The sequence below is a fragment of the Mesoplodon mirus genome (assembly GCF_964341445.2).
Source record: "Mesoplodon mirus genome assembly, chromosome: 6".
In the NCBI taxonomy this organism is placed as follows: Eukaryota; Metazoa; Chordata; class Mammalia; order Artiodactyla; family Ziphiidae; genus Mesoplodon; species Mesoplodon mirus.
This window is the reverse complement of record NC_138982.1, coordinates 102,389,556-102,411,147: the sequence shown is the minus strand read 5'-3', so window position 1 is coordinate 102,411,147 and position 21,592 is coordinate 102,389,556. Positions and strand designations below refer to the sequence as shown.

Here is a 21,592-nt window from a genome sequence, read left to right as displayed (position 1 = left end):
CCTCTCAATGGTAAATTATTTATAGTTTTTTTTCTATAGCACCATACCGAATTTACTTACTTTTTTGGTGATGTTCGGTGGTATGTTCCCACCCATTAAAAGGGATGAAAGTAAATGAGAAAAAAACATATTTGTTTCTATATAAGGGTCAGTGGTAATATATGTGAATTTTTAAACGTTTTATCTATTTATGAAACACTTGGGTTCTTGAATGCTGAAAAAGTTCACTAAAGCCACCCGTGATGATTATGTTTGGTCATTTGAAAGTACTGTTTGTATGAAAAGTCTGTAGTATATTTATTTAAAGTGTGAGCCAACTTTCCTTCACTATTTAATCATTAAAATATATTTCATTGAAATTTATATAGATTTAATTCAAAATTTTTGTTCACCTGTAACAAGGATTTAGAATGAAACAAAAATAAGTTATCAATATAAATGATCCTTTGAAGGGGCACTATAGAATATTTTACATTGGAAAATGCAACATGAATAATTTTCCAGTGAGATTAAGAAGGCAATAATAGCCAAGGATAAAACATATGACATATACTAACCATGTAGTTTTACCATATTTTATATTAGGTAGATGCTGGATATTGGTAAAAATAATAAAGCTTTAAAATTATTTAAACAATAATTATCTAAGGATTTATGTGATTAATTATTATTAAATATATTTTATGGCATTGATCACAGAATTAGAGGTAGTGACAATCATTGATGACTAGATGTTTTTTGTTTAATATGTCTGCTCTGTGAAATTTCATTCTTGTTTGTATGCCTGAAAATTCCTTCAGTTGTTGGCAAAGATGACTTTGGACATATGATAATTATTGGCTTATCTAACACTACTGCTAGACTCGTTCATTTTTATGGCTTGTTATCTTTATTATAATTTATTTGACTGCAGAAATGAGAGAGTGGGTACAGTACAAATGTTCTTCATCTTCTTCTAGTAGATGGCAGGAATTGGAAGGTTATACTTGGATTCTAAATCCATAGCTTACTAACTTCCTTATCCAAAAATAAATTAGTAGTTATAATCAATTAATGGTAAAGTATATGGAAAACTATTACATGCAAACAGATGTGCCTGGTTCCAATTGAATACAATGAATTGCTATTTACAAACAGAAAGGAAGTGGACATGGAGACCTCATTTTTAGAGAAAGGTATCTTACACTATCACTAGTTTCCATTTTAAAGTATTTATTTAAGTGTGTTCTTGATGCTTCATATTGCCCCTTTCTATCCCCTGATAATAATTTTTTATCATGGATTCTGTTGCAGTCTGTCAACAATTTATCTCACAACCAAATCTCAGAATTACCTATAACCTACATGACAAATTAATTGAAATTTATGTGAATAAAGAATAGCTCAGGCAATAATGTGACTGTATGTTTATATATATAATGAGAAAAGAAAAAACAATGTATATCGTTTTCTTCTGGTTTATTCTATTAGAGAATTTATTTTAGCTATTTTTTTGAGTACCTACTATCTGTTAATCATTTTGATAGGTAGTAGAGATAAAATAAGTAGAGGCATATGTTTCAATGATCTATTGCTATTGAGGTAAAATAACCCAAAACTTAATAACTTAAAGCCATAATAATTTATGATTTCTTAGGGCTCAGGTGGGTAATTCTTCTGCTTATTGTAGAGTAAACAGAGGTCACTCATGTAGCTGAAGTCAGCTGGGAGATTAACAGGGGTTGGAATGTCTAAGATGACCTCTTATATTCCAGGGCCTATCTCTACATGGCCTTACCTCATTAAAGAATCTGACTCAAGCTTTTTTATAGTATAGTGGCTGGCCGAAGAGGGAGTTTTTCACATGGCCAGGTATAAAGTGAGTATACAAGGGGACTGCAAAAGGGGCTGAATGCCTGTAAGCATGTTTATAGGGAGCTGCCAGTGTAACAGTATACCACAGTCTTCTCTCTTAATTCTTGTGACTAATGTCCCTCCTTCATGCACAAAAGCCCACATCCTCCCAAAGATCTATTCCATTATGGCATTGTGTTGAAGTCCAGAAGAGCTTCAGTGAAATCTCTTCTGGATATGAATAAAGCTTCATAGCTAAAGCTCTCCTTCATCTGGAGAATTAAAAACTAAACGAGATGTTATTGTTCCTCACACACACACACACACACACGGGACAGGATTAGGAAAATTGTAAAAGATTCTCACATTCCTGAAGGCAGGGAACATAGCAGTCACTGGTCCATTGTGATTCTGAAATCCAGCAAAGGTCATCAGAGTCCCTAATTATAGGGGCAAGGACTGTTCTTTGCTTGGAGCCCAGTTCTGCAACCTGGGATTAGTTCTCTGTGGCTCTTTATCTTCATTACTCTTGACTTTGCCCTCTGAGTTATCCTCCTTAGTTATAAGAATTTCCATGTGGCCAGTTGCTAGTTTCACCATCTTTCAGAAAAACTTCTTAATTTGATCCACAACATTATGAAGTACTTTTTGTGTCTTCCAAGTTATCACAGGTAGTATTTCTCCCCAATTGTTGGTTGACCTTTCATTATCTCCAATAATAATTAATTTACTGCTCTTCCATCCTCCAGTCACAGCCTTCTTGCCACTCTTCCAGCCTTCACAGTCTTTTCATTACTAAAGCAAATGCCACATGTTTTAGCTTTTTGTTAAAACAGTATCTTTTATCCTGTATAAGTTATTTGCTTACAATCTGGAAATATGGACTGGGTTCAGTTGGCTGGTTCTTCTGCTGGTTTATCTGGGTCACTCAATGCCACTGCAGTTATTTGGAGGTTTAACAAGGCTGGACGTCTAACATGGCTTCACTCACGTGTCTGATGCTTCATCTGAGATGTTTGAGGCCCTAAAGTCACGTATTGTGTAAATCCTGATAGCAATTTTAATACATTTCATTTTAGGAAATTTTTCTATTTTTTCTTTCTCTTCCATTAGAACTAGTTAGTCATTGTGCCATTCAAGGGACTTCACAATTTGGCCTTGTCTTATTATTTTCTGACTTTGGCAAATTCTGTCTCCTGTTCTGTTTTTGTTACTTTTGAATAATCCATGTATTTTTCATGTCTCTTGCTCTTTTTTTTTCATGTTTTATCTAGCTGCTTGGTGTCCCTTTCTTCTTCCTTTTCTGTGGTGGAATTTTATTCATCCTTCAGGGTCTAGCACAAATGTATATATCACATATATATAGCATATATATCTGTATCTTCACAAAGTTAATGTCTCTGTCATCTGTGCTATAATTTGTTCTAATTATTTATGTGCCTGTTTTACCAGGGCTGTCAGATAAAAGAGATATATTTAAAAATCATTTGTGTAATGAAGGGTAAGAAATTTACTGATGTGAATGATAAGTAGTACCAGGTTCTACTGAATAGTTAAAGGTAGAAGTTGTTGGTATACTGACAGAATGCTCTCTGTCTTCATACTTCTGTGAAATAGGAAAGTTTTCTTCAGGGAGTGTTGTGGTATTTTAGATCTGGAAAGCCTTTGAAAATATTTTTATCCCTCATTTTATGAATCAGGATTCTAAGTTATAGAGAACAGAATTTTATTCCCTGGGGCCACTTGGTAACTAATACTAGATTTATAACTAAAGCCTAGATAATTCTCAGTCTGGTCTTTGTGTGTCTTTCTTCCCTCCCTCCCTCCCTCCCTGTCTCCTTCTCTCCTCCCTTTCTTCACTTCCTCCCTTCCTTTCTCTTTCTCTTTCATTTCCTTATTCCAAGCATCCATGCTCTCACCTGATGCTTTAACTTTTCCTGCCTGCCAAACAGTACAGAGGAGCCCTTAGTTATTCATCATGAATTAGTCCCTTTTCACTCTGTGTTTATTTTGTGGAATCTGATACGGGCAGTGTTAGAACAGTATCTACACATCCATTCTGAGACTCAGGCTACCGAGAATGATGGAAAAATATAGATTTATCTGGGACTTTGCTGTTAGACATGATAAATAGGAAAAATTACAGTGAGGCTTTAGGAATACTCATAATTTATTTGAGTACATTCGAGAACTCTTGGACTGCTACATAACAAAAGTACAATAAGCTGGTTTAAAATAGAATAAATCTATGTCTACCCATACTATCATATATAATGAATTGTGTATATTTATTTGCATTTAAATAATTTATTATCATATTTTATCCTAAAAGTTATAATACTAAATGTTTCAACTTGTGATTCCTTTCTCTGTAATGTTAAGCTAGATCCAAATTCTAGAAGCACAAAAAAGAGAGGCACTTTTATTCTTATTATTTTCTATCAGGTTTAAATAGACATAAACATTATATTAAGCAGATATGCTAAAATTTAAAACCAACCACAGTAATTTGGGCAACTCTACATTATAGGCAATACTTTATACTTGACTCCGATATCTTATTTTTCATAACTTTTAATTTTATTTCATAAGTTCATAATTAAAACTGCCATACTTAGGCATATTGATGTTACAGATTTAATTTTTTAATTGTCTTAATTTATTCCACTAAGGGCTTGAATAAAAAATAGCATTGATTCATAAAACATTAATTTACATCAAATAGTGTTTCACTTCATATAACTAAGAATATCTTAACACTATGGAAGAAAATTGGAATCAATTAACATGGAAAATTGAATAATTTTGGTTGAGTTGTGAGTTCCGAAGTGACATGAATCCCTAATAAACTCCTGTTGGATATTAATTTAGAATAAATCTCATTTAGGTAGTAACACTTGTCCTTAGAGATATTAGTTAGGGTTTGGTATTTCAGACCTGCTATGAATATATATATATATATATATATATATATATATATATATATATATATATATATATATATATATATATATTATTGCAAAGGTATCTTCTTTAAGCCTTTAAGTATCACATGATATAATTTAACAAAATAACACCTGGCTATGAAAGTAAAGTTCTAAAACATAAAGCATATATTATAACTTTTTATCTTCTTAGAAACATGTTTTTATTTTCCCTCTAGTGCTGCTTAAAAATTCTGGAGGAAAGGATGGTGGCAATTCTTGGACCATTGCATTATTGTTCACAGAGGTGAATGGGATATGCAGGGCCTGTGGTGACATAGCTATCGATTTGATCTCCTGAAGAGTGTTGTTATTAAGGCTTCATGACTCTGTCCTCTGTTGCAATTCAGAAGCATTTATGCTCTGTGTTTATGATCTTCTGTCTAATCATGTTATCAGAGATGATTGTGGAAGCAGAGAGCATAAAGAAATTTTGAAACACCAGGATTTGCTGGCATTAAATAAGGGGGCTTGAGGGTATGATGAAAATCTGAAAGGTGAGATTGGGATCAGAAAAAGGGGCAGACTTATTGGCCCAAATAGTATTTTCACTTTCTAAAGGTTATCACAACGTAAATATAAACTTTACAATATAACCTTCAGTTCCAAATAAAGCTGCTTTATTGCATGAAGCAATTCCAGATTTTCATCTGGCTTGAGAAGAATATGAAATCAAGAGCCTTGAAGGAGTCTAAAAATAGAAGGTATTATTTCCAAACAAAACATAATAAAGTTAAATAAGTATATTGTACTTTGTTCTTTGTCACAATTTTTAAAATAGGTTAAAACATAAACTGTCTTGAAATGATCATTCTTAATAAATTATTTTGACCAAATTTCAACTTCAGTTATAGTTCTATTTTACTGTCAGCCAACTTGAAAGCTATAAATCATATTTCTATAGGAGCTATGCTTAATTTAAAAAATCCTTTCTTAACACATATATCTCTAAGAGGGGATAAAATTATATAGTATCTCTCTTTTCTTTCCAACATGACACACCATGTCACCCCCTGAAATTACTACCTTTCTTGTGAATGTTGTCTAGAGTTTTAGTTTGGCTTTTTAAAGAAACAAAATCAATAGTTTCATAAAATCAGTACTTAGATACACCAAGATATATTAACAGATTTTATACTTGATATTTTTTTCTATCATTATATCCTTTCTTCTGGGTTCATTATTCCATTTGCTGAAGTATATCCTTTGGTAGATCTTTCGGCAAGGTTCTGAAATTTTAAGCCCTTTATTTAATGGATATCTAAAAATATTTTGTCCTCCCTTTTCAATGATTGTTTATTTGGGTATAGAATACTAAATGACTATTACTATTCCTCAACACTCTGAAAATATTATTACCCTGTCCATAAGAATCTGTTGTTGCCAGTGACCTTCTGACAGTCTTAACTGTCATTATTTGGGAGATTACCTATAGGTTCCATATTTTTGGTCTTCAGTTACATTATTATGTAACTGCTAAGGATTATTTTTTCCTGCTTCACTTTTCATTTTGTGTTTTAACCTGAAAAAGTGTGTGTGTTTGTGTGTATGTGTGTGTTACTTTATTCTGTTTTGTATTTCTAGAATACCTATGAGATATTTGTTGAAGACTTTCAATATTATCCTCTTTGTCTCTGATATTTTTTTTCTTTTAATTTTCAATCTCAGCTAATTTCCAGGTAATGAATTTTCACTTTGGCTACAGCTAGTTAAGAGATTACTTCATCCATTGAGGTTTTTTTTTTTATTCTCACTTGTTATTGTTTTATTTCTGCCTACTTTGTTTCATAATTTATTTTTCTTTTTTATGGATACTATTTTATTCTTTATGCATTTTAAAGTCACATTCAAATAAGTTTTGAAAGAAATGAAGTCTAAATATTTCTAAGCATTAGTGTCAGCATGTACTTTGAGTTGTAACTTGTGTGCTAACTTGTTTTCTGTGTCTTTTTTTATTTTTTAATTTAGAGAGTTTATATTTGAACTAATCTTCTTCCCTAGGGCCTTATAAATAGAAAACTGTAGAGCCCTAAGAAATTTACCAAATAATTCATGTTAGTATTACTGGTTGACAGGAGTTCCACTCCATGCATTCAGGGATCTAGAACTTCTTGCATTTAGTGGGCCAGCCATCTCCTAGGGCCTTGTAGTTATCTGTGTCCAGTTCAGAGGTTGTAAAAAGAGATTGGAGAAGGCACATGTGTTTCTTAACCAACTCAGATCTGAAGAGCCACATTAATTCCTCTCAAATACAGCACTGGGAACTGGATATGTGACCACACCTAACTGCAAATAGGGGTGGGCTGTTGTTAAATGTTATCCCTGGCTCAGTAGTCACTTTCCAGCAGCAATTTTTTTTTTTTTTTTTTTTTTTTTTTTGCGGTACGCCGGCCTCTCACTATTGTGGCCTCTCCCATTGCAGAGCACAGGCTCTGGACGCGCAGGCTCAGCGGCCATGGCTCACAGGCCCAGCCGCTCCGCCGCATGTGGGATCTTCCCGGACCGGGGCACGAACCCATGTCCCCTGCATTGGCAGGTGGACTCCCAACCACTGCGCCACCAGGGAAGCCCCAGCAACAATTCTTTATCATGGAAGAGGAAGCCCAATTTTTGTAGATACTTGGTTATCTCTGCAGTAGTCTGCCACTTCATCCACAAAGTGTACATAAGCATCCTCATGTATCTGTCAATACAAATTTTTCTCCATCAGGTTCAGATACGTTCTCTTGTCAGCTGGTGACCTACACATTAAATGACAAGCCATTTACCCTAACACAAAATATACAATGGTTGAAATAAGTAGAAAACTGCCATTAAGAAAGGAGAATAATAGGAACTAGTGCTCCATAGCAGTGATGGGCAGGCATTGTGAAGAACCTCAACAGCAATTGAGTTGATGTTCTTATCTGTTGTTCTCAGTGGCCCTTGGCTATGCTATCTGTGAGCTTCTTATTATCCTGACAGTTTTTGAATTAGTTATTGGTGGCTGAACGGCTTTCATACCTGTTTCATGCTCATCTATTTTGGGGACTTCAGAGTCATTTCATAGTTACAGGGTCTTTTAGACCAGACTCATGATTTGTTGGCAATAAGATTTCCTTAAAGTCATAGTAGCCTTTTAATCTATTTGTCAATTCCACGTGTCAGAAACTACACACAAAATCCACACCCTAAGTTTTTTCTTTGTGTACACACACACACACATACACACACATGCACACCCGCCCTTCAATTAGGGTAATATTTAAAAGCTGAGAAGACAAAATTCCAAATTCTAGAGCTTTAACATATAGAAGTTCATTTTTAATTTACATTACAGTCCAGGGTGTTCCTGGCTGTTGAGGGCTTTCCTTCATACAGAAAATAGGAGAATTATATATTTTCTGTCTGTAGCTCCATTATCTCGTATGGCCTTGTAGTCATCTGTGTCCAGTGAGAGAAAGAAGGAAAGCATATAGGGTACACATCTTCTTCTTAGAAGCCTTGGCATAGAAATGACATATACATTTTACTCACAGTTGACACACTTGTAAAAATTATATAATCAGTAGAGTAAAAGCTTCTTTGTGTAAACTTTAATATTAAGCTACATCTAGTATAAATAATCAGGATTTTTTTGATCAACAGACAAGCATTAGGCTATATATTAATGTTCCATCGAACCATATATAAACTGAACTAATTATGCTAAATTAAACATTAGAATATAAGTTATTTCTATAAATTTAAACCTTATTCTCTGTGCATAGAAATAAATAGGATTCAACTATTTGAAGAGGGGGTGATTATTTCCATGAAGTATCCATAATAGCAACAGAGAACATTCAGAATAAACTTTCCAGTGGGGTATTATGTAGTACATTGAAGATATAATGGCAGAATTTTACCAGAGGAGAAGAATATCTCACTTTTCATTTTATAGGAATAGAGTATAACAAAATACTGTATTTAATAAATCTGTATCTAATTCAGATTAAATTTTATTCTAAGCATCATATCTATATATAGTAAAATTATATCATGCGTGTTAAAATCTGAGGATAATTTTGTTATACATTTTTTCATTGTATATTCAGAGCTAGCATTAGAACTACAAGGTACTATTGACTTTGTATCCTTCATATGAAAAAAAATGTAATAATTTGCATTTTTAGAGTATTTACATATCTCAGCTCTAGGGAAGTATATTTCAAAGGACAACATAGTTCTAAGGAGAATAGGCATCAAAGGAATAAAACTTGATACAGAACAAGGAGTGGGTGCGACAGGGTTGAAAAAAGTGTATCTGATATAAATATACTTAAAATGTTTACTTTGGTTTAACATATCTTGTTATGCTTTGTGAGAAAAGCATTTTTTATTTTATTTATAGTAACAGTTATGATTATCTGGGAAGTGATGATAAACTCGAATACACATTGTGATGATATGGAGGGGACATTCTTAATATTTTTGAGTCCTTTGAAATAATGACTTATAATGAGAATTAAATAAATTACTGGTGTCCTCAATTATGCATGTGGCCTTTTAAAGAAATAGTTCTTTTTTGTACTTGAATTTTTTTCCCTTTTGGCATATAATACTATACAATGGAAAATTTTAGTATTGCAAATATTTCTCTATCATTATTCTGTATAACCAGTTACTATTTTCAATCTGATCTTAGGCCAAACTATCTGTTTTTAGGATAAGTTATAATAAATAAGGAATATAGGTATTACTGAAAATGGTAGTCTCCATTTTACAGAGAACTATAGAGTGGTGATAATTTAAAGGGATGGAGATTTCCAGTTGCCAGTTGCTCTATACAAGGACTATCACCATATAAAGAGGCAAGCAGTACCAAAATTGATGGGGACTTTGGGAGCATAAAAACAAGCTCTGCTTTATCTTCAGCAGTGGACAAGGAAAAAGCATGATTTATTCCCATTATTTGACAGTATCAAAGGTGACTGCTATAGAAAGCCATGAAAACCTCTTGAAAGATGCAAACCCTGTTCCTTTGGACAGAGACAGACAACTATTGTCTTGGATAGAATTCTTTAAATAGGATCAGTTTATTTTTTGTTTTTTTCTTAAGATGCCTTATAACCTCATTTCTTTGTTTTGTTTCTATTCTTGTTTTGAAGTTAACTAATACTATTCAGGATGGTTTACTTTTCACCCTACCATGGTAAAAAAATATATTATTTATCTCTATACTAATTAAATATTTAAAATGAAATTAACTGGAAATTTTTTAACTGGTAAAACTTTGAAATGGCAATACATATGGATTATGTGAGAGCTTTTCTAAAGATTCTCTATTAATTTATTAATTGCATTATGACCAAGAGCATACTCTTCTTTTTTTTTTTTTTTTTGCGGTATGTGGGCCTCTCAGTGCTGTGGCCTCTCCCGTTGCAGAGCACAGGCTCTGGACGTGCAGGCTCAGCGGCCATGGCTCACGGGCCTAGCTGCTGCGCGGCATGTGGGATCCTCCCAGACTGGGGCACGAACCCGTGTCCCCTGCATCGGCAGGCGGACTCTCAACCACTGCACCACCAGGGAAGCCCGAGCATACTCCTCTTAAAGCCTAATTGTATGTGGGTATTATAGATTGCTAAATGTGAACTAGTTTTCCATGCATATGAAATATGATGCTTAATTATGTAAAAAAAATTAAAAAATAATTATCCTATACAATAAATAGGATACATTAATTAGGTAAATATTTTTATTCAAAATGGTTGCTAAATTTTTTCAAAAGTTCTCTGACATCTATTGAGGTGACCACAAAATTTCTCTACATATTTATTGATGAAATGTTATAATAATATATTGCCTTAGATGACCCATCTTTGATTCAGTAAAGTTATCTGTTCCTGATGCATTATTACTTTAATGCTGAATTATATATTTTTTCTTACATTTGTTAAAAATTGGCAAGAGGATATTCTATCTAATGCAATGAATTACAAATTTGTTTTGAGTGATGTAAGGAAGAGTAGAATAATTTGATATACATACTGTGGTCTTAGATGAGAAGTTTAAATATTTGTAAGTTATAAATTTTAATTTAGAATTATAAACAAATCACACTCAAAATTGTTACTGTTTTGCCACTTTGAACTCAGCAGAAATGATTAGAAATGTTATATGAAATAATAAGTGGAATGACATATAGATTATTTGAAAAGGATGCTAAAGGAGAGCAAGAGCCCTGGCAGACATTAAAATATATTCAAGAGAAGATATTTAAAATGTGTAGTATTTTTCTCAAAGAGAAATATTTATCACTGGTACTGAGTAGACAGGGAAAAAATAGACTACATTACATGAAATAGTTTAATCTATGGTAAAGTAGAGATAACTAATTAATAGGGAAAATAGATGGATTATTTAATACCACGGTTCTTACTTTATAGGCATTGAGATAGGGGAGGGGAGAGCAACAGTGATGTGGGTATAGGGCCAGCACTGCCATCTTTTACCATGTCCCAAAGGAGTTACCTTCACCATTGAATCCATCTTTCTTTAAAATGTGTACAATTAGCCTCTAATTGTACCTTAGTTTAAGGATCTATTTGGGGGCAAGAAAAGTCCCACAGAAAATTTCTTCTTACAGTAAAATGAAGCCTAAGGCAAAGTTTTAACAAAAAGATGTTGGTTTGTTGGATACAAATTAGGATTTTCATGGAACTTTACAACTATGATGAAACAGTAATTTTTGAAGAATAGGAGAAAAGGTGAAAGAGAAACATGAAAATAAGAAGACATCATCTAGGTATTAAATATAGATTTGGGTCAATCAAAGGAAAAATCACAGGTTGTTTTTGATATTGTTAAAGAAAAAAATCCTTGTGACACGTGTTAAAGAACCAAGTTTTTCGAGAGTGGCGACCAAGTCTGTGGAGCCACCCTAGGAGCTGGAGCTGTCATATCCCCTCCTCTTCCACTTCCTGTTGCAAGCTATAAAGTCTGTTCATACCATAGTAAAAAAACAAACTGTAAGGCAGACTTTATTCAGGGGCACTGCTGCAATGGAGTGTCATAGTAGTTGAGAGAAATTGAGCTTAACTCTGAATACAACAAGAAATGTGGGAATTTATAGCCACGGAGTATGGTGTGGGTCAATGGATGGAAAATTACTAAGAGGGAAACATCAGGGGTAAAGGTTGGGGCAGTTCTGGCTCAACCATCCTGACAGGATTCTTTCTCGTGGTGGACCAGGGTGACCAGATACCACCTGGCGGATGATGGGAGATGAGGAATTGATCAGGTATTTAGGGTGGGGGATTTTCTCTAAACCAGTTTAGCAAGATTCTTGCTAAAACTGGACTCTGCAGGAACACAGACAAAAGTCCATGGTCAGGCCTAATTGAACAGAGGGCTCAGAAGAGCCTGACTAAAAGTTTGGTCAAGGAGAGAGAGACTCTTTGTCAGTATCACCTAACACTCTGTAGGTGGAGTTGGCAAACTACACCCTGCTTGCTGTTCTAGCCCCTTTTCGTAAATAGTTTTTTAGAGTACAGCCAAGTCCATTCATTTACATATTGTCTATCACTGTTTTCAAGCTACAGTTGCAGAGTTAAGTAGTTGCTTCAGAAACCCTATGGCCCGTAAACCTTAAGTATTTGCTTTACATATAGTGTTTGTAGACTTCTTCCATATAGGCAAATTAATGTATATCTGGGAAATATAAATAAAATTATCAAACTTGTTCTTTTAAGCCTGTTATTAGTGTGTTACATTTTTACAACTAAACAGAACAAAACTTCTAGTGGAAATGTTTTCCTCACAAGTTAGCTATCTTTTTATTCAGTCATTTGTTAAAGCATCTGTGCTAAGAAATATAATTTCAGAAATGCTCAATAGAGGATTTCATATTGATCTGTTTTGGGAAAAAAGAGTTTGATTTTTATTAAAACGCAGAAATATCTGCAAGAAAAGACTTTATTTGTAAAACATATAGGGTATATGTGGGTATTTTTATTAGAGGCATATTCGTTCAGCATTGGCCGTTTGCTGATGAGACCTTTTCAAAGACTGTCTGTTAATTCTGTCACTCTGAAACATCTTGACTAGTTGCCATGCTAGACACTGAAAATTTATTTGTTAAAAATTGGTGAGTTAAGGGCTTCTCTGGTGGCGCAGTGGTTGAGAGTCCGCCTGCCGATGCAGGGGACATGGGTTCGTGCCCTGGTCCGGGAAGATCCCACATGCAGCGGAGCGGCTGGGCCCGTGAGCCATGGCCGCTGAGCCTGCGTGTCTGGAGACTGTGCTCTGCAACGGGAAAGGCCACGACAGTGAGAGGCCCACGTACCGCAAAAAAAAAAAAAAAATTGCTGAGTTAATAGTTTATATTCTTTGTGGAAAATGATACATAGGAGCAAATGATAAATAGATTCAGATTGTCATTTACTTAGAAATTACAAGGTAACAGATTTTATGTGAACCATAATACTCAGTTTCCAGTAGGTTCTCATTTTTTTCTCCCTACTTTCAGATTATATTGCACTTTCAGCAATGGCAGATACATTTTTATTAATGTATACCATAGGCTTAACAAACATTTATTGCATACCTATTACATCCTGAATTACAACTGAATTGCTATGAATTACCATGGTCCCTGCCACACAATACACACAGAACTTGCCACACTCTTTTGTTTAAATAATTGTGCTGTTGATTTTGTGAGGGGGTGTACATTTACATAGAGCCCACAATTTCATATACTTTGCTCAGTATGTTATAGAACATATTTAGAATGGGCATTTTAAAAAGATTCTCCAAGTTGTTGATAATCTTGAACAAGTGTCTTTTTATAAAGATTTTTCTAAAAAAAAGCAATATATTGTACCTGTTTAAGGTATAAATAAGAACCTTTATTTTCAGCTAAATTAACAGTTTCACATTGTAAAGCATGTGTTGTGTAATGTTCTATGTATGCATAGGAATTTTTTGGCATATATTATCTTCCATAGCCCCCTTGCAAATTTATTACTGCTGTATTTTGTCATCCATTTATTTTTCTATTTGTCTTTCTTGCTCCCCCCCACCATCTCTCTTATTTAGGCCCTTTGAAAAAATCAACTTAAGCTGCATGGTAAATAGTTTATCATTATTTTCATTTATATTTGAGGTTTCTTAGACTGAGTACTACCTGATTAAGCTTTCCTGCAGAATTGTGACTATATCATGCCATTTTTATTCTTGTCTTTTCATATATATAGATATTCAAGTCATTCATTGCACTTAATCACAAATAAGGATTTGGAAAAATCATTTGACATTTAATCTTAAAATGTATTTTCAGCATTTCATTGCAAGCATTACCATCTCCTTCCTAAGGAATGTCAATCTAGCTCACACTATTCACTGTTTGAATAGAATGAATAGAGCGAAGTGAATAGAGTGAATAAAGCTCTTCAAATAGAAGAGCTCCTTCCTTCCTTCCTTCCTTCCTTCCTCCCTTCCTCCCTTCCTCCCTCCCTCCCCTTTTCCCTCCTTTTATTAATGTCTGGAACAAATACACACAAACTTAATTAGAGGAAATTGAGAAATAATTAATACATCTCTTCTGTTAAGATTCTTTTAGAATTTGAAAAAGAGTAGATACATGTATATGTATAACTGAATCACTTTGCTGTACACCTGAGACTAACACAACATTGTTAATCAACTATACTCCAATATAAAATAAAAATTTAAAAACAGATTCTTTTTTGTGTGTATACCAGGCATCCTTAAGAAGAGACTATGATCTTTGAACCATAGATATTAGCGATGCTTATACAATTTAATGGTCTGACTGCTAAGTTGAAAAAATATCATGCACCTCGTATGCCTACTAATGAAACATTGGAGAGAGTCTAGCATTGCATGTGAAATGTATCTTTAAATGAATATTACTTCAAAGGGATGGTCAAAGTATCTAAGAATTCCTAAAGGAGATAGCAGTGCTTTTTTGAGAGAATTTCCCTCAGTGCAATAACAATGAATGTCTATTCATTTACTGTCTGGTGTCCACAGAGTAGTACTATTTCATGAGAAATGTCTTAATTTTGCTATGACAACTTGACTTTTCCCAGATGGCCAGCATTTCAAAGTTCATCTTATATATATTCATAAGAAGGATGAAAGTGTTAATTCTAATTAAAATGATGCTCAGTTCATTAGTAGGTCTAATGAAACCTCCAATATAAGTAAATTAAACTGAAGATTATTGACAAGAGTTTTATTATTGGCAAAAAAAAGCAATTACCAAATCATTGACTTTTGTTGGTCAACATTTTCACTCCCTTTCATAGAATTATGAATTAAAGTTAGGAGTTAAAAAAAAAGTAACATTATACATCAAAAGTATTGTAGAAGAAAGGCTTACTAGTTGGTCAAACCTCATATTGTAAGAAAAGCAAAAGCAAAGTATGTTAAACTGAAAAAATTAGTGCGACGGTAAAAACATAAAATTATTTTTTCCTGCTGTCTCACCAAACAGGGCCTAGAACCAGCAATTTTCATCCAAAGCCATCTCACTGAATAGCAGTATTTTTAAGAGGAATCTGTTCTTTAAATTTTTTCCCTTAAACTATTAAATATATTATTTTTCAGATCTCTTTTGTTTTGATCATTTGAAGTGATTTTTCTCTTTTTGGGCCTTCCATTCTTTTTAGTTGCATAAAAATAAATAATATATTACCATCAAGAATGACCTGAGTTTTCACAGAGATAAACTTATAGAGATTATCTCCTAGTTAATGTAAACATTCCAATTTCAGAAAAGTAAACTGAATGTAAAAAGTTCTAACAGAGAAAGTTATTTATATTTTAAAAGATTTGTTTACTTTCAAATATATAAAATTTAGTTACAAATCAAGAGATAAATATAAAACATTATAACAGCTTTATGAAGTATAATGACATACAAAAACTGCACTTTAAAGTGTACAGTTTGCTAAATATTGATGTATATATGGCTATGAAAACATCAGCATAATCAAGATAATGAACCTATCCATCATCCCCCAGTATTTCCTCATGAACTTTATCATTTCTCTCTCCCTGTCCTTCCTGCAGCCAATCACTAAGGCTCTATACATTAGTCTCTCTGCTTTAGTTCACATATTCTAGAATTGTATATCTCAGTGATTATATAGTGTACATTTTTCTGCCTGGCCTCTTTAATTTCAGCATAATTATTTTGACATTCATTCATTCATATACTTGCATGTATCAATATTTTTTTTTTGGCTGAGCACTAGAACTGTAAGTTGTTTATCCATTCATTTATTGATAGACATTTTGATTGTCTCCTGTTCTCATCCCTAAGTATTTCATATTTTGATACTATTTTAAATACTGTTTTGTTAATTTTTATTTCCAGCTGTTTGTTGTAGAAATACAAATAATTTTTGTATATCGATCTTGTATCTTGTGGCCTTCCTAAATTCACTCACTCATTCTAGAATGTTTTCATATATTCCATAGACATTTTTAGTTCATATTTTCATTTCATCCATGAATGAAGAAACTTTTCTTCCTTTCCAAACTGGATTTTGTTGTTGTTGTTATTTCCTTGTTTCACAGATTCTCCAGTACAGTGGTGAATAGAAATAGTAAAAACAGACATTCTTGCCTTGTTCCTGATCTTAGAATGAAAGCATTCAAATTTTCACCATTAAATATCATGCTAGTTACATTCCTGGGATAAACCACCCTTTTTCATGATTTAATATTCTTTATAAATATGATTGCATTTCATATTTATAAAAAATTAATAGTTTTTCCATCTTTGTACATGAGAGCTATTGACCTGTAATTCTCTTTACTTGTAATATCTCTTTCTGGTTTTGGTATCAAAGTAGTACTGACCTCATAAGATGTGTTCGGTAGTAATTTCTACTTTTCAATATTTTGGAAATTTTTATTAAGAATTGGTGTTATTTCTTTTTTAAGTGTTTGATAGAATTCATTAGTAAAGCCATCTGTGCCTGGACATTGAGTTTTCCTAACATGTATGTGCTGATCATCACTCAGCTAAGTACTCAAAGAGCCTTTTGCAGATCTCAGAGTATTCTGTTTTTTCATCAGTCTCCTCTACAGTAATATGTATATATGTATGTATGTATTACATTATACATTATATGTATGTATATATTACATTATACCTAAACATTATATATTTATTACAGTTTTATTTTTCCTAATAAGTGTGTGTCTATCATAATTAGTTATATACTTGTTTTAACCTGCATAATTAGAGAAGGATGAGTACAGGTGTGACATTTGAATATGGGTTTGGCAAACTGAATTATTGGCCCCAGTTCTTCATCTTTCCTTGTATTCATTCTCTTTCCCTTGTAACTTTTCAGTTCTTCCCAGTAAAGAGCAAGTATTTTTTCTGACTCCTTGACTTTGACCTCAACTATATGACTTAATTTGGCCAGTAGGATAAGAACCTAAGTTATTTGCAAGTTTGGAGCGTACCTCTCAAGAGACTTGGCTTGGTTTTTTTTTTTTGTTCTGTTATACCTCTGTCAACATCATGGAAGAGCTTTACTAGTATTTGCTGGAGCAGACTGAGCCCAGACTATAATGAGCAGCCAAGTCTAGCCAGATCCACGGACAGAAGCTGAGTAGCCCTGCCAAATCCAGGCTAGGTCAGGTGACCCCAGCAAACCCCCAGAATAAATACCAGGTGATTAAAAATATACAAAGAGCTGAACCCACTTAGAATAACAAAATATGAATAATGCATACAAAAAGTTAACAGATGTGCTCTTTATCTCAAAATGATAAGATAACATATCATGTAACCCTGGCCAAGCTAGAAAAAAATATGTTTTCTAGGGCAGTTCAGTTTACAAAAAACGTGAAATGGGCCTGCTCAATACCTAAGTCCATTGGAACATGGGTAAGAGGTCAAGAAAGTGTGGCATGGAGAGACAAAGCTATAACCATAAGTACTAACGAGGATAGAAGGTTAGGGATTATATTATTATGATCATCCTGTAGGGGTCATAAAGTAAGAAATGCATATTCTATTATCTAGGCTCAGGGCGTAAAAGCTCGGAGCAGTACACAAGAAGAGATTAACATTGGTCCAATACAATAACTTCTTCTAAGCATGTGGTTAAGAAGTTACTTGCTGAAGGGGATCTGATGAAAGTATTAAGACCCACCTTTAGGTTTTTTGGGTTTTTTTTTTTCAATTTATGTAATTTGAATAATCTCCATTCAAGTTTGTGCTTAGATCATGTCAACAAAGCTTTTGCTTCATTTCAATGAATCATAAATTATATATTAAGAAAAAAAAAAAACCCTCAGTCTAGATTTCTAACCTTGTGATCCCTGACTATTAGACTGAAGAGACTTGCAGCCAGAGTGGGGAAAGCCAGATAACTGACACTTTTTTCTCGTAATTCATCAGCAAGTTCTATAGGCCTACTTTCAAAATGTATCCCAAATCTGTTCCTTCCTCTTGATCACTATTAACTTCATAGGTCAAATCCAGACTGGAATAGCCATGTTTGAACTCCAACAATCCATTCTTCTGGGAGTGGTTGGTCTTGTCTCTTATCTTCCATTGGCTTCATGTTATCTTTAAAATAAAATTCCCAACTCATGATCATGGCCTAGTAGCCTTCCCCTGCCCTCTTGGTCTAGCTCTTGCCTGTCTCTGCAACTTCATCTCCTACATTTGCCACACTTCATGTGACTGTATTCCTGCTTACATCCCTAAGTTTTTAGAGTTCTACAAGCTTCTTCCTTCTTTAGGGCCTTTGCATTAGTTGTTTATTGACATAAATATCTCCCTTTACGTATTAGTCTTCTAAGGCTGCCATAACAAAATATTGCAGACTTGGTGGCTTACAGAACAGGAATTTGTTTTCTCACAGTTCTAGAGGATGGAAGTCCAAAATCATGGTGCCAGCAGTGTTCTTTTCTCATGAGGGTTCTCTTCCTGGCTGCATATGGCTACATTCTTGCTGTGTTCCTAGATGGCCCTTCCTCTGTACATGTATGCTACTGGTGTCTCTTCCTCTTCTTATAAGGACATCATGCCCTTATGATCTCATTTAATCTCTGTAGCCTTCTTTAAGGCCGTAACTCCAAATACAGTCACATTGGGGGTTAAGGCTTTGTCCTATAAATTTGGGGGGACATAATTCAGTTTATAACACCTTCTTTCCCTTCCCTACTACTTAGATCATCACATGGCTGATGACTTTTCGTTATTCAGGTTTTATATGCAATATCACTTCTTTAGAGAGTTCTTCCTTGACTATGGTTTATCCCTAGTGTAATGGAACTCGACGAAACCAGGGACATTCTGACCCTGTTCACTCGTCTCCAAGATTATTATACCCAGAATTGTGCTTGGCACTTATGAGGCATTGAAAAGACATTTATTGAATGAATGCATTCTTCCAGTGCTCTGGCTTGAAAGGCATAGGTTATTTCTGGATGTGCCACACACTTTAACAGTGCATTTTTTGTGCCATTTCTTAGTGATGTACACCTAAACTACATGATCCATACTGATATCCAGAAAGATAGAACACAATGATGTTACTCTGATATACCACTGAATGGAGTAACTGGTTTATAGAAGAGTTACAACCTATTGTTATTTAAATAAGATATTGTTTTAGTTTTTTTGAATAATCCTCCCAGCTATTATGAAACTTCTCCCCTTTTTTCTCACTTGGGGCCTTTTCTTTGACTCTTTCTTGGACAGATGCCATAACTTTTCAGACACTTGGATTATTATTTTATTCTATTATTCATTTTAAAATGTCAGTCTCAAATTCCACTCAAAGCTTTCCTACATGTTACCATCTGTGCTGACAGATTTTATGCTTCGAGAGTACTGGGGTGTGGTTAGGCTTCCAGATACCTCTTTTCTCTCCCACTTCTAGATGCCAGCTCCATCTGTGATGTGGCAACAGTGGACAGATTTCTTCTTACAGGACTCAATGAGATTGTAGTATTCTTTTTGTTGGTTGTTGCTGCTTCTAAGGCTGACACTCACTACAGATGTCCCCTGTGTATCTAGCCTCCCAGTGCTCCCATGCTTCTCCTGTGTGGTATATGTGTTCTTTCCTCTGAGAGTTATGTAAATGGTGTCCCATTTCTTGGATTACTGAAGAGGCAGATCAACATTCAGCTTCATTTCTTTCATCTCTATTCTTCATTAAAAGCCAAAAAAAAAACAAAGACTCCTTCTTAAGTGACTTTTCCTTGTGGTAACTTGATGAGTGCTTAAGCCGAGGAACCTTATTCATATATATCACCCAAGGAAAGACCATATCCTTGCTTCATCAAAGAATAGGAGGACAGCTTACTAGTGCTTCTTATCTCAGCACCTCTATCTCTTGATTTGGTCATTATTTTCACACCTGGGCAGCATTAAACTATTTATGGATCCAAAGGCTCACCAACATTTTAGGAGCGAGAATAGATCTCATTTGATAAATTTGAGGGAACATTTTAGGCAACCTTAAATTTATGAGGGATTCTTTTGACTGCCTTACTTCACATTACCCCCAAAGACCATTCTCTCTCATCACTCATTATTGCTATGAGGACTGGGGGCATTGAAACTGGTGAATCCTGATAAACCATTCCTTGAGTTCACAGCAGTTAAAGTTTGTGAATTAGGAGTACAGATTCCTAGCAGTGATTAAATTCAGCTTGGGCCTTGCTTGAAATTTGTGGCTGTGGGAAAATTCCCATTTAACATTCAGTTACAGTAGCATTTTACTGCATAATATGCTTTACAGTGTATATCTTATGTAAAATGGGGATTTTGTATAAAAAATTTTCTACTTTTTCTCATTTTCTATTTCTGTTTTACATGCAGTTATTCATTTATGCTCTCAAGTTTTGTAAGATTAAGTTATGCACAATATTTTATTTTTCCCAACTTTAAAAATTAATTTACATATTTAATATTTAAATATTTTAATTTACACTATGATTTTGGTTTGTCTTTACATCTGTTTTTTTCAAATTTGAATTTCTGTCCCAAGGGATTCCTAATGACCGGAATCCTGCTTAGATTTCAAGGACTTTATTCTTTTATTATTTACTTTTGTTTTCATAATCTGCCTTCTAAAATCTATTTTTCATGTTCTGATTTTACTACTATATATTAACTTTGTAAGACATTAGATGTAAGCAAATATGACTAAAAGCTATTGTCAGGGAAAATATATTTTTCAGTTTTGTAGTACGTAAACATTAGAAGTAAATTCTTTGGTTTTTTTAAAATACCATTTTACAGTGTGTCTTTTAAAATTACTTTCTATTTATATTCATTTAGATAAAAACCCTCAGATACATAAATATCCCATTTTCTCTCTAAGGAGCTACAAAGTTCAATTATTCATAAAGACAAATATCAGCCTGAGTAAAGAATTATCTGTAAGATTAGCAGAATGAATCTATTGCAACATACCCTGGAACTGATTTTTTTATGCATTTTAATGGAGGCAATATTTTACATTTAAGTATATTACATAGGAAAGTAAAATGTCAAAGCTTATCCCTCTCAGAGTTCAGAGCCTCACCTCTCTCTTTCTGTCTCTCTTTTACTTGGAGGAATTCTCTTATGAGAATATCTGGTGGTCAGTTCATTTCTCATTCTTTTAGAACAGAAATTTGCATATCAAAGTCCTGAAACAAATAAACATACTCTATGATGGTCCCATCTGCTGTTCTCATCCTACTGAGACCTAGTGTAGGGAAAAGACAGTAGATTGGAGAAAACCCTAATTTTTCAACTA

The 21,592-nt window shown here is 33.8% G+C and overlaps 1 protein-coding gene across 4 annotated transcripts in view; it reads left to right on the top strand.

The window, feature by feature from the left end:
- EPHA6 (EPH receptor A6) overlaps positions 1–21,592 on the top strand; it is a gene marked incomplete at its 5' end in the record, with an annotated part of 845,284 nt that overhangs the window by 135,532 nt on the left and 688,160 nt on the right. The window lies entirely within an intron of this gene.